Source organism: Bidens hawaiensis, unplaced genomic scaffold (genome assembly GCF_021521415.1).
Source record: "Bidens hawaiensis isolate Kalapana, Puna unplaced genomic scaffold, B.hawaiensis_p1.1 tig00007737_1, whole genome shotgun sequence".
Lineage (NCBI taxonomy): Eukaryota > Viridiplantae > Streptophyta > Magnoliopsida > Asterales > Asteraceae > Bidens > Bidens hawaiensis.
Window position 1 is genome coordinate 692,049 of NW_027491536.1, and position 10,142 is coordinate 702,190.

The 10,142-nt window shown below is 32.5% G+C and overlaps 1 long non-coding RNA gene across 1 annotated transcript; it reads left to right on the forward strand.

Annotated features, from left to right (window-relative positions):
- The first annotated feature begins 236 nt into the window (after positions 1–236).
- LOC143635831 (uncharacterized) lies at positions 237–6,448 on the forward strand. The gene is made up of 3 exons (XR_013154132.1): positions 237–259; positions 5,877–6,301; positions 6,359–6,448. It is a non-coding gene; the product is annotated as an uncharacterized LOC143635831 (long non-coding RNA).
- The last annotated feature ends 3,694 nt before the right edge of the window (positions 6,449–10,142 follow it).

Consider the following 10,142-nt stretch of genomic DNA (forward strand, 5'->3'; position numbering starts at 1 on the left):
CATCCGATCCCTAAAACCTTATAAGAAATAACAAAAGAAAATACATATCAAGTTATAAATTCCCTAGCTTATAAATTTCAGACAATATGTACTTTATTATTATTATCTACTTTATTATTATTCTCTTTATTTCTCAAAATTCAGATTTTGAAACACAACCTTGTAAATCTGTCATCATGTTAATTCATACTTCTTCATCCGAGATGAATTTCTAATTCTAGCTTACTCCTGTCATTAGCCATCATGATGAAGATCAAAGGTACGTTACAGTAAATTGATTTCTTATACGCAAACCCTTAGTCGAACAACTCTTTGTAAACCCTAATCACGTTTTACAATTCATCTCAGATCTTACGCACTCAAGCAAAATCCGCTTCATCCGGTTCGCATTTCGGACTTAAAGATATCGTATTTTGATATGCAAACCCTAAAATTATTTGATTTTTTTGGCAATTCTAGGGAAATTAGACGTGGTTTGCGGATGGAGATATTGTTTGATTCAGAACGAGTTTCATTCGAAAACTGTGCATGGATTTGGTTAGTTAGTTTGTATACCTAGGGGGTGTTTGACCTAGCTTATATTTTTTGGCTTATGCTTATATTCTTACACAAATAAGCTACTTCAAATAAGCTAAAAAAACCTTTTTCGTACAAGCTTCTTCAAATTAGCCTATATAAGCTAATAAGCTTAAGCTTAAAAAGCCAAACCAAACACCAAATTAAGCTTATTTTATATAAAAAATCTAAAAAAGCTATAAGCTTGGTTAAAAAAGCTAGGCCAAACACCCCCCTAATTAAATTTTTACCTGAAACCCTTTTGAGGTATTTTGATTATTGAGAGTTTTGCACTGTTATTTTGCAGACAGATTGTTTGGACCGACAACTATTAAGCAGATTTATGATGTAATAGCTCAGCATGCTGTTAATGGAGCCGTGGAAGGAGTTAATGGTATTTTTTTTGTGTTTTTTCTTTAAATTAGTTCAAATGAAATTGACGAACATATTTCTTTTCTTGATTTAGTGATTATTTCTTGATTTAGGGGTTTCTTCTTAATTTTGGTATATGGGTTTGTGGGTTAAAGATTGGATTTTGAAAGTACCCTTTTGATTTTCTTGATCAGATGTGATTTTTAATGTTGACTTTTCTTGAAATTTTGAGTTTTTGGTTGTGGGTTTTTGATTGGATGTTAAAATATTGGATTTTGGTATATGGGTTTTCAGTTTTTGGTTAAAGGTTGGATTTTGAAAGTATCCTTTTGATTTTGATTTTCTTGATTAGAATCGATAAGGTAAAGACTGATCTTGATCGTTGACTTTTTCTGATTTTGAGTTTTGGGTGTTGGGTTTTTTGATTGGAAGCTGAAAGTATGGTGTTGGATTTTGGAATCTGGGTTGTGATTTGTGATTGATTTTGAAAACTGGTTTTGAATTTTTGATTAAAGATTGGTTTTTTAAAGTATTCTTTTGATTTCGGTACAGTTCGTTTAATTTGGTTTTCGATTATTTAAGTTTGATTTCGTCGTTTTCGGTTAACGATTCGGTTATGCTCATCCCTAATACCCACAATAGGTTGTATATCTCTTCACTTTTACTTCTTGAATTACAACACTAAAATGTATAAATGGTGCATGGTTATTTTATTATCCTTTTATCCAATACAGTTACTTTTGTGCCATATTGTAATCTACTTTTAACACATTAGAGCTGGTTGTTGTCACATATTATAAACTTTTTTTATAAACTTTTTTATTCAAATACTTTTGACATCTAAAACCAGTTGTAAAAGACTACAAATTCAAATCCAAATTTTTTTTTCTACTTCATAATTCCTGCTTCAAAGTTAAAAATTGTGTATTTCAATACTTTGCACCAAATATGTATAAAATCCTATACCCAATACCTGAAACCATTTTTACCTTTTCAGCCTTACTTACAAATTCAAATTTTAAACTTTTTCAAATCAATAAGTCAACTATAAGACAAAACTATCATTTCGAATTCTTTCACAAAACACACATCCAACTCTTTTACCAACAAAGATAATTCTTCTCAAAGTGTTTTATATTATAAAAATAGTCAGCTACATAGACAAATAAACGGTTTCCAATATTTTTCAAACAAGACTAACTAAACTCTCTTACCAATAAAAATAACAGATGTTGCTTTCACCTAAAATAAATCTTTTGTTCATATATTTTTAATTGAATTTTATGGTTATATGTGAAATTGATTTTTATAAATGTTACATATTTTATTATATATTGTTATTAATATGTTTAAGAAAATACATTTTCTCAACCCGTGTAGCACACGGGCATATAAGCTAGTAATAATATTATAATACATTTTGTCCGCTCAAACCCTGAACCATCGGAACCGCCATTGCCGTAATCCATAGTTGTTAAAAGCGGTCACTTTTGGCGCTTAAGCGCATTTAATGGGCGAAGCGAATTAATTGCGATTTTAATGCATCGCTATTAAAAGCGCTGACCTGTAACTATTCTCAAATGGTATGCATGTTATTTATTAAATGACATTTAACCCACCTCTTCCTATTCTCAGGTAAAAATTAAAACTCCCATGATTTAAGGCTCAACCTCTTCCTATTTTTAAATAAAACTAAAACAACACTATTTAAGGGTTCAACTAGTTTATTATTTAATAATATAAAATTTTCTATACGTTTTAATTCCTTTTTCTTATATTTATTATTTAGTTTTTTTAATAAATAACACAACAATATATGCTGTTTAGTATTTAGTCATGTTTATCATAATAACACAATGTATGTTGTTTAGTATCATGTTTATCATAATTTGATATATAAAATAATAATAGTTATATAATATAACTATTATTATTTTATATATCAAATTATGATAAACATGACTAAATACTATGAACTATTTCAAGAATGAATCTTTTTTTTCTTCTTAAGATGTTCTACTTTAGTTAAAATTTTGTTTCTTTAATGTGCGTTTTTTTTAAAATCGGGCGCTTTTTTGCGCTTTTATTCTGGGCGCTAGGAAAAGCCTCAACGCTTTCTAGCGCCTATCGCATTTGATAACTATGCCGTAATCTAACCTTGATCCTCTAAACACTGATTGTAAGCAACTGATTCTTCATGGGTTTTTGTTTAGTTTGAAGTTAAGTTAACTTTTAAACAGTTTATTAACTTATTTAGACGTACCAGTTGCATTGTTTACCTAGGGTTTGTAATTGTTATGAATTGATTGATTGATTACATGATCTGTTTGTTACTCTGTTTTAAATATTTATGCAGCTTAAGTTACATGTATAAATTATTTTGTTTTATTTTATTTTATTTTATTTTTTATATATATATTTTTTTTACCAAAATGTTGTTATTATGATCGGTATATAACTTGAAACTAGGTTACCTTTTGTGTGTAAGGCCGGGCTGGATGGTCGACCGGCGCCGGCCCGACACCCTGAAAGGCCAGAAATTTGTTTTTTTTTGAAAAAAAATGTATTTTTAATGTTTAAACTCAATTACTCAACTAATTTAAGGTCCGGATAAATTTTTTTCGCGATTCTCGGAGACAGCCCTGGTGAAAGCGTACGTTGACACTTGCTTGGTTTAAAAAAGCGTTAGGCGAGGCGAGGCGAGGCGTTTTGGTTCAAAAAGCCGAAGCGCTAGGCGCTAGGTGTGTAGCGAGAGCTTCACGTATGTGAGGCGCTCAATTTAAAATTACTAAAAATTAATTATACATGACATATTCTACTTGAAAAACAATCATAAAGATAAAACATATTTGTAAAACTAAACATGAATACTTTAAAAATAGGTTAAACATTATAAAAACATACTTAGAAGTTGCAAAACACTTAAATGCTTAGAGTAAAAAGTAAAAAGTATAGTAAAACGTAATAATGAAGAAAAATACCTCGAGTCATAAACATATGTGTAATAATTAGGTGAGTTTGAACTGATTTAAACGACGGGAGTAATAACTGAGGAGAAGATAAATTTGAAACGTCTAGAAGATTGACATTTGGAGAAGATAAACTTTGAATATGAAAATTAAAGAGTAGTTTGAACTTAAGTTAACTTTTGATTGATTGATTACATGATCTGCTTGTTACACTGTTTCATGCATTTATGCAGCTGCTTAAGTTACATGTATAAATTTTTTTGTTATACAGTCATAGCAAACTTTTATTATTTTATTTTTACCAAAATGTTGTAGTTATTATAATTGGTATATAAATCTTTTGGGTGGTCGACCGACCCCGGCCCGACACCCTGATAGGCCCGAAATTTGTTTTTAAAAAATTATGTATATTTTTTTTGAAAAAAATGTATTCTTAATGTTTAAACTTAATCAACTAATTTATGGCCCAAATCAATTTTCTTCACGATTCTCGGAGACCGCCCTGGTAATTTTATAAAAGTACACCGCCCTTGATTGGTGAAAACGTACGTTGATATTTTTCATAATAAGGCTAGGTGTAGTGGAGGGACTACAAAATGGGGCGACTTGCGTCATGTGGCGCCCAGTCAGCAGAGGGTGGGTTTTTGTTTTAGGGGTGTTATAGCCCTATATATATATATCTCACACACACGCATATAATAATAATAATAATAAACAAACATGAATAGCAGGCGATAAATATTCATCCCCCCCCACCAAGCGCCCCAATATCGCCCCCGGGGGGGGTGTTCACTAGTTTTATCGCCCCTTATCGTCCCCTGCTACGGATAGCCTAAGGCCATATATAGTTTTATGTCAACTTTTCTTGGTAATTGGCTTAAAGATATGTGTTGAGTTCTAATGGTTGGTTGGTTGGTTTTAGTTTGGTATATGCAGTTATGGGCGATGGAAACATGGTTGAGGGGGTGGATAATGGGACTGCGCTGCGAGTTAAAACCGTGAATGATGTAACCGAGAATAAAGATGGAGAGGAGGGAGCTGAGGAGACGTGTGAGGACGCAATAAATGAGGTGAAAGAGAAAAATGAACAAGTCAAAGATGAGAATCAAGAAGAGAAAGAGGTAACGGATAGTAAGGATGCAATGGAAGTCGATGACAGAGGAAATGAAAGCGAGCAGTGTGATGATAAAGTTGCGGACAGTGCTGATTCAGAAGAGGTGGGATTTAAAAAACACACGACAAAGAATGGTGGAGAAAAAGAGCTGAAATCTGTAGAAAGATTGGTTGCAATGTTCTAGCAGAATCCTGCCAAGGAATTTCATGTTGAAAAGGTGGTGTGAAGAACATTTTTAAGATTTTGTTTGTCGTTCACGTCTTAAATTTATGAAGCATGCTGTTTCTTTTTTGATTAATTTATGTACTGCTGTTATAATGCTATGCAGGGACATGGTACTGCTTTGAAAAAGATCCCAAATGGTAAAGTTTTGAACTTGTTTATGTTTTTTTTTCTTTGATGGTGACGCTGTGTAATTGATTCATTTTTGCTTCTAACATTAGTTAGTTTTGTTTGCAATATTTATAAGGGATATGGTAACACTGGACATATGCTATATGCTTATTTTGTTTGTTTGGTAAAGATTAGTTTTTTTATTTTTTATTTTTTTGGTTAAAGTCAAGATTAGTTAATTTTTTGAATCTTTGTTTACTTGGTGATTGGGATATACATATATTGAAAAAAGTTTTATTATTTAAGAAATTTCTTTGGATCTTCGTTTACTTGGTATATACATATTGTGTATAATTGTTTACAACTTCTGAATGTATGTTGTAAACTTTGAACAGTTTATTGAGCTGCTTTCTTGTTAAAAAACTTATTTTTTAAATGGTCTGCAATTTAGATTATTAGTACTGATTAATCTTTAGTGCGGCACATTAGTTCTTTCTTCAACTATTTGTACTGAATAGTTCTTTCTTGTTCAGCAAGGATGACATTTGTAAATGACTCTGAAGACTCTGTACCCAGATGCTATCTCGGACTATAGGTTATACAACTACCGAGGTGATCTCGTTCCATTGTCCAGTATTCCTGTTCAATGGAACCGGGACGAGAGGCTTGCTTCTTACGGTAGGGCTATCACTGTGAATGGATTTGTGCAAATAAGTCATCATGGTCGTCGGCAAAGCTGGCATCAAATTAAAGCATGGAAGTTTGATATGTTGGCCAAAGATTCTGAAGTTGAAATTTCAGTGCTTTCCGAAGAATGGATCAAGTTGAAAGACCCTTCCCTTGATTATGTGAAGTTTCACAAATCTCTTTTAGTAGCATTGCATACCCTTTGCTTCTTCAAAAGCAACCCGCAAGCCAAATGGCAAACTTTTGTGGCCCACATCTCGGCTATTTTCAGGTATTCTTTATGTGTTTTTGTCATTTATTTATGACTAATCGTTTTTCTGTTTCGCAGCTCGGAAGATATCATGTCGTGCTTGTTCGAGCATGGTCTCTTTTTTAGAGAGGCTACATTGAGGGATGGTGCTTTGGCAAAATCTCAGGTTTTTATTTATTTATTCTTATTTTTTGCTGTTTAGCTGATCAATAACTTTTGTGGACCACATCTCGGCTATTTTCAGGTATTCCTTATGTGTTTTTTGTTGTTTATTTATGGACATAATTACAAATTTGTTCTTTAAATATATGCGATTTATGGCGGCATCCTTTATATAACAAAATATATTCGTTTTTTGTCGTTTACACTAACCGTCATCCAAAAACTCAGTTAAATCCAAACATGCCAAGAATTAACGGGGTTTTTGTTTAACGTATTTTATTTAGTTTCTTTTTTTAATAATATATATAATTTGTTTTTTAATTATAAATACTTAAATTGTATGCGTAAAAAGACTTAAATGACCTCACATGTCAAGACTTAACGGGATTTTTGGACGCCAGTTAGTCAAAAGGACGAAAATCAAACAAACATGGCATGTAAGGACACTGCCTAGCGCTTGCAAATAAACTTTTTAAAGGATCTGATCCATAAATTGCATATGTTTAAAGGACAGAATTTGTAATTCTATCTGATTTATGACTAATCGTTTTTCTGTTTCGCAGCTCGGAAGATATCATGTCGTGCTTGTTCGAGCATGGTCTCTTTTTTAGAGAGGCTACATTGAGGGATGATGCTTTGGCAAAATCTCAGGTTTTTATTTATTTATTTATTTTTATTTTTTGCTGTTTAAGTGATTAATATGTTTTTTATGTCAAAATTTGATATTGTTATTTTATACTTTGATTACATTTTTTTTATTCTTGGAACAGGTATGGGGTTCATTTTTAGAGAATCTTAGTTTGTATGAGGAGTCCCGCCAATTACAACGAGAGGTATAATATGGTTTCTAATCTAGGGGTGTTCTCGGTTTAATTTAAAACTATGTGACCGTCCAAACCGGTCATCAGTTGGTTTCTCGGTCGAATTTTTATTCTGATTTTTTGCGAGTCGTTTAACTTTTTAAAACCATAATGATCGTTTTGGTTCACGTTTTATACCACAAATTGGTTGTATAAATGTAGACCGGGCCGACATATTTTTTAACTGTCTAAGCCTGTCCAAGTCTAACTAAACAACAACCACCATACTCAGTAAGATCCCACAAATAGCAATGCTATAAACAGCCAAACAGGGTCTGGTTTGGGGAAGGTGGGGTGTAAGCTAACCGTACCTCTGTTCCAAAGAACAGAGAGGTTGCTTCCAAAGAGATCCTCGGATCCGAAACCCATATGCATTAGATAATATCAAAAGACAAAATTCAACATAATACCTTTAGATATTGGAGAAATAAAAAATTAAATACAATTAATATTAAATAATAGAAACATCAATCATATAAAATAATTAAATAAAGGTAGTGATAATAGTATACAAATTTTGAAAATATACAGTTTTAGTTAAAAAATTTATATTGAATTAATTTATTATTTAACACTAAAACTAAATGAAGACAAAAACGAATAAAAGTAAGTTTAGTAAGTATAAAAATATAAAAATACTTCTAATAATAATAGTAGTAGTAGTAGTAAATTAAAAAGTAATAAATAGGTAAAAAAACGGATATAGAATAAAAATAAAAAAAAAATGGCTAACTCAAGTCACTTCAGTGTGAACTAAAAAATGGCTGCTTTTGAGTTGATACAAAATGGAGCTTTTCATACATGCATCTTGGACAAGTCCTTGCTAGTTATTTTCGATATCTTGTTTTTGGTTTGTTTGTTTATTATGCATTTTGGGACATATACTTTTTATAATGCATTCTATGTTTTGGTATACTGGCTTCTTATATTTTGCTTGGAATAAATACATAGGACGAGAAGCAGCAACAGCCTTTGCAACACATACAACCCGCACATGACATTAGTAACCGCTTCGAAGATGTTCTTAGTAAGATTATCAATCGTTTGATATGATGATGCTGTTGCGTGCTTTGGTTGGAACAGATCATGTTAACAAGACGACTATGTCGAGTGTTGAGGGAGACCACGATAATAAACATACAAAGGCTCATGAAGAGACGCCCAACACTCTGGTATTAATCTTGGATGACATGCTGAAAGAGATGCAAAAGGATGACCCGCAGTAAGAAACAACTCTTATTATTATTTTTTCAAGTCAATATTAAATACATGTGTTTAATGTAGAGCTGTCAATTTATGACATGGACTTGTTAACACGGCACGGGTTTTAATAGGTTTGAGTTTGAGCTTAACAGGTTTCGTGTTTTAAACAGGTCGACATGTTTTAGACATGTTAAAATTCATGCCCTAACAGGACCTGTTAACTTGTTAATAACCTGTGTAGATTTTTAATTTTAAAAAATAAATAAATATAAACTTCTAAAGTTCTAACCCTACAGACATACTTATATACGACATTTATATTATATTTTTAATAAATGTTTGATTTGCTTCTATGATTTTTGTTTCAAGTATGGTAAGGAATGTGGTTTTTTGATTCAAATATGTTATGGATTATGTATTAATTAAAACTTTTATGCTTGTTTTGGGAAGTTATTATGCATGTCCGTCTTTGTGTTTCGAAAGAATGACACGCTTAGTTATCGGGTCGTGTTCGTGTTTAGTACAACAGGTCATCGTGTCCGACATGTTATGACAACCCTAGTTTAATGTATATTTTTACTATAATGCAGCTTTAGAGGTCATTTTCATCATCGAATGAGGTTTGTTATTTGGAGTGCTATGGCTGCTTATGCGATGATGGTGGGAGCAATGCTTGCATTGGGACTTCATGACAAAGAAGAAAAGGTTTTTTTGATCTCCTCGTGTTTGATTCTATTTGTGTTTGTTAGTTCCCAAGTTCTGCTTAGCGTTACAACAAAGCGGTTAAAACCCGATGGAGTCCCCTCAAATCCATTTGTTGAAAGTTTTTTTGGTACATATCCGATATGGCGTCACTGGCTCTTTTATATTCATCTGTTTTTGTTTCGGAGGCAGCAAGGGGTTCGTTTAGGTGGGTTGTAGTCTTGGCTTGTTTCATTGTTTTCATGGCCAACTGGTTTTCGAGGTAATAATTTTAGTTTGAGTGTGTACTTATTGACGATTAAAATTAATAGTTGATACACTAATTGATACGCTATAGAAGCTTGGAAGTTGTATAATAACTTCCCAAACATAAATATAAGCTACCAATTAGTGCATCAAGTAGTACTTTTAATTATAGTAAATAGACACTCAAAACTAAAATTATCATCTCGAAAACCATTTGCCCATGAAAACAGTGACACAAGCCAAGACTACAACCCACCTAAACGAACCCTTGTTGTCTCCGAAACAAAAACAGATGAATATAAAAGAGCCGGTGACGCCATAGCGGAGATGTACCAAAAAGCTTTCAACAAACGGATTTGAGGGGGCTCCATCGGGTTTCTAACCGCTTTGTTGTAAACACTAAGCAGAACTTGGGAACTAACAAACACAAACAGAATCAAACATGAGGAGATCCGAAAAACCTTTTCTTCCTTCTCATGAAGTCTCAATGCAAGCATTGCCCCGACCATCGCCCCGTAAGTAGCTATAGCACTGGCAATAACAAATGTCACCCGATGATGAAAATGATCTCTAAAGCTGCACTATAGTAAAAATATACATTAAACTAGGGTTGTCTTAACATGTCGGACACGATGACATGTTGTACTAAACACGACCCGATAACTAAGCGTGCCATTTTTTCGAAACAC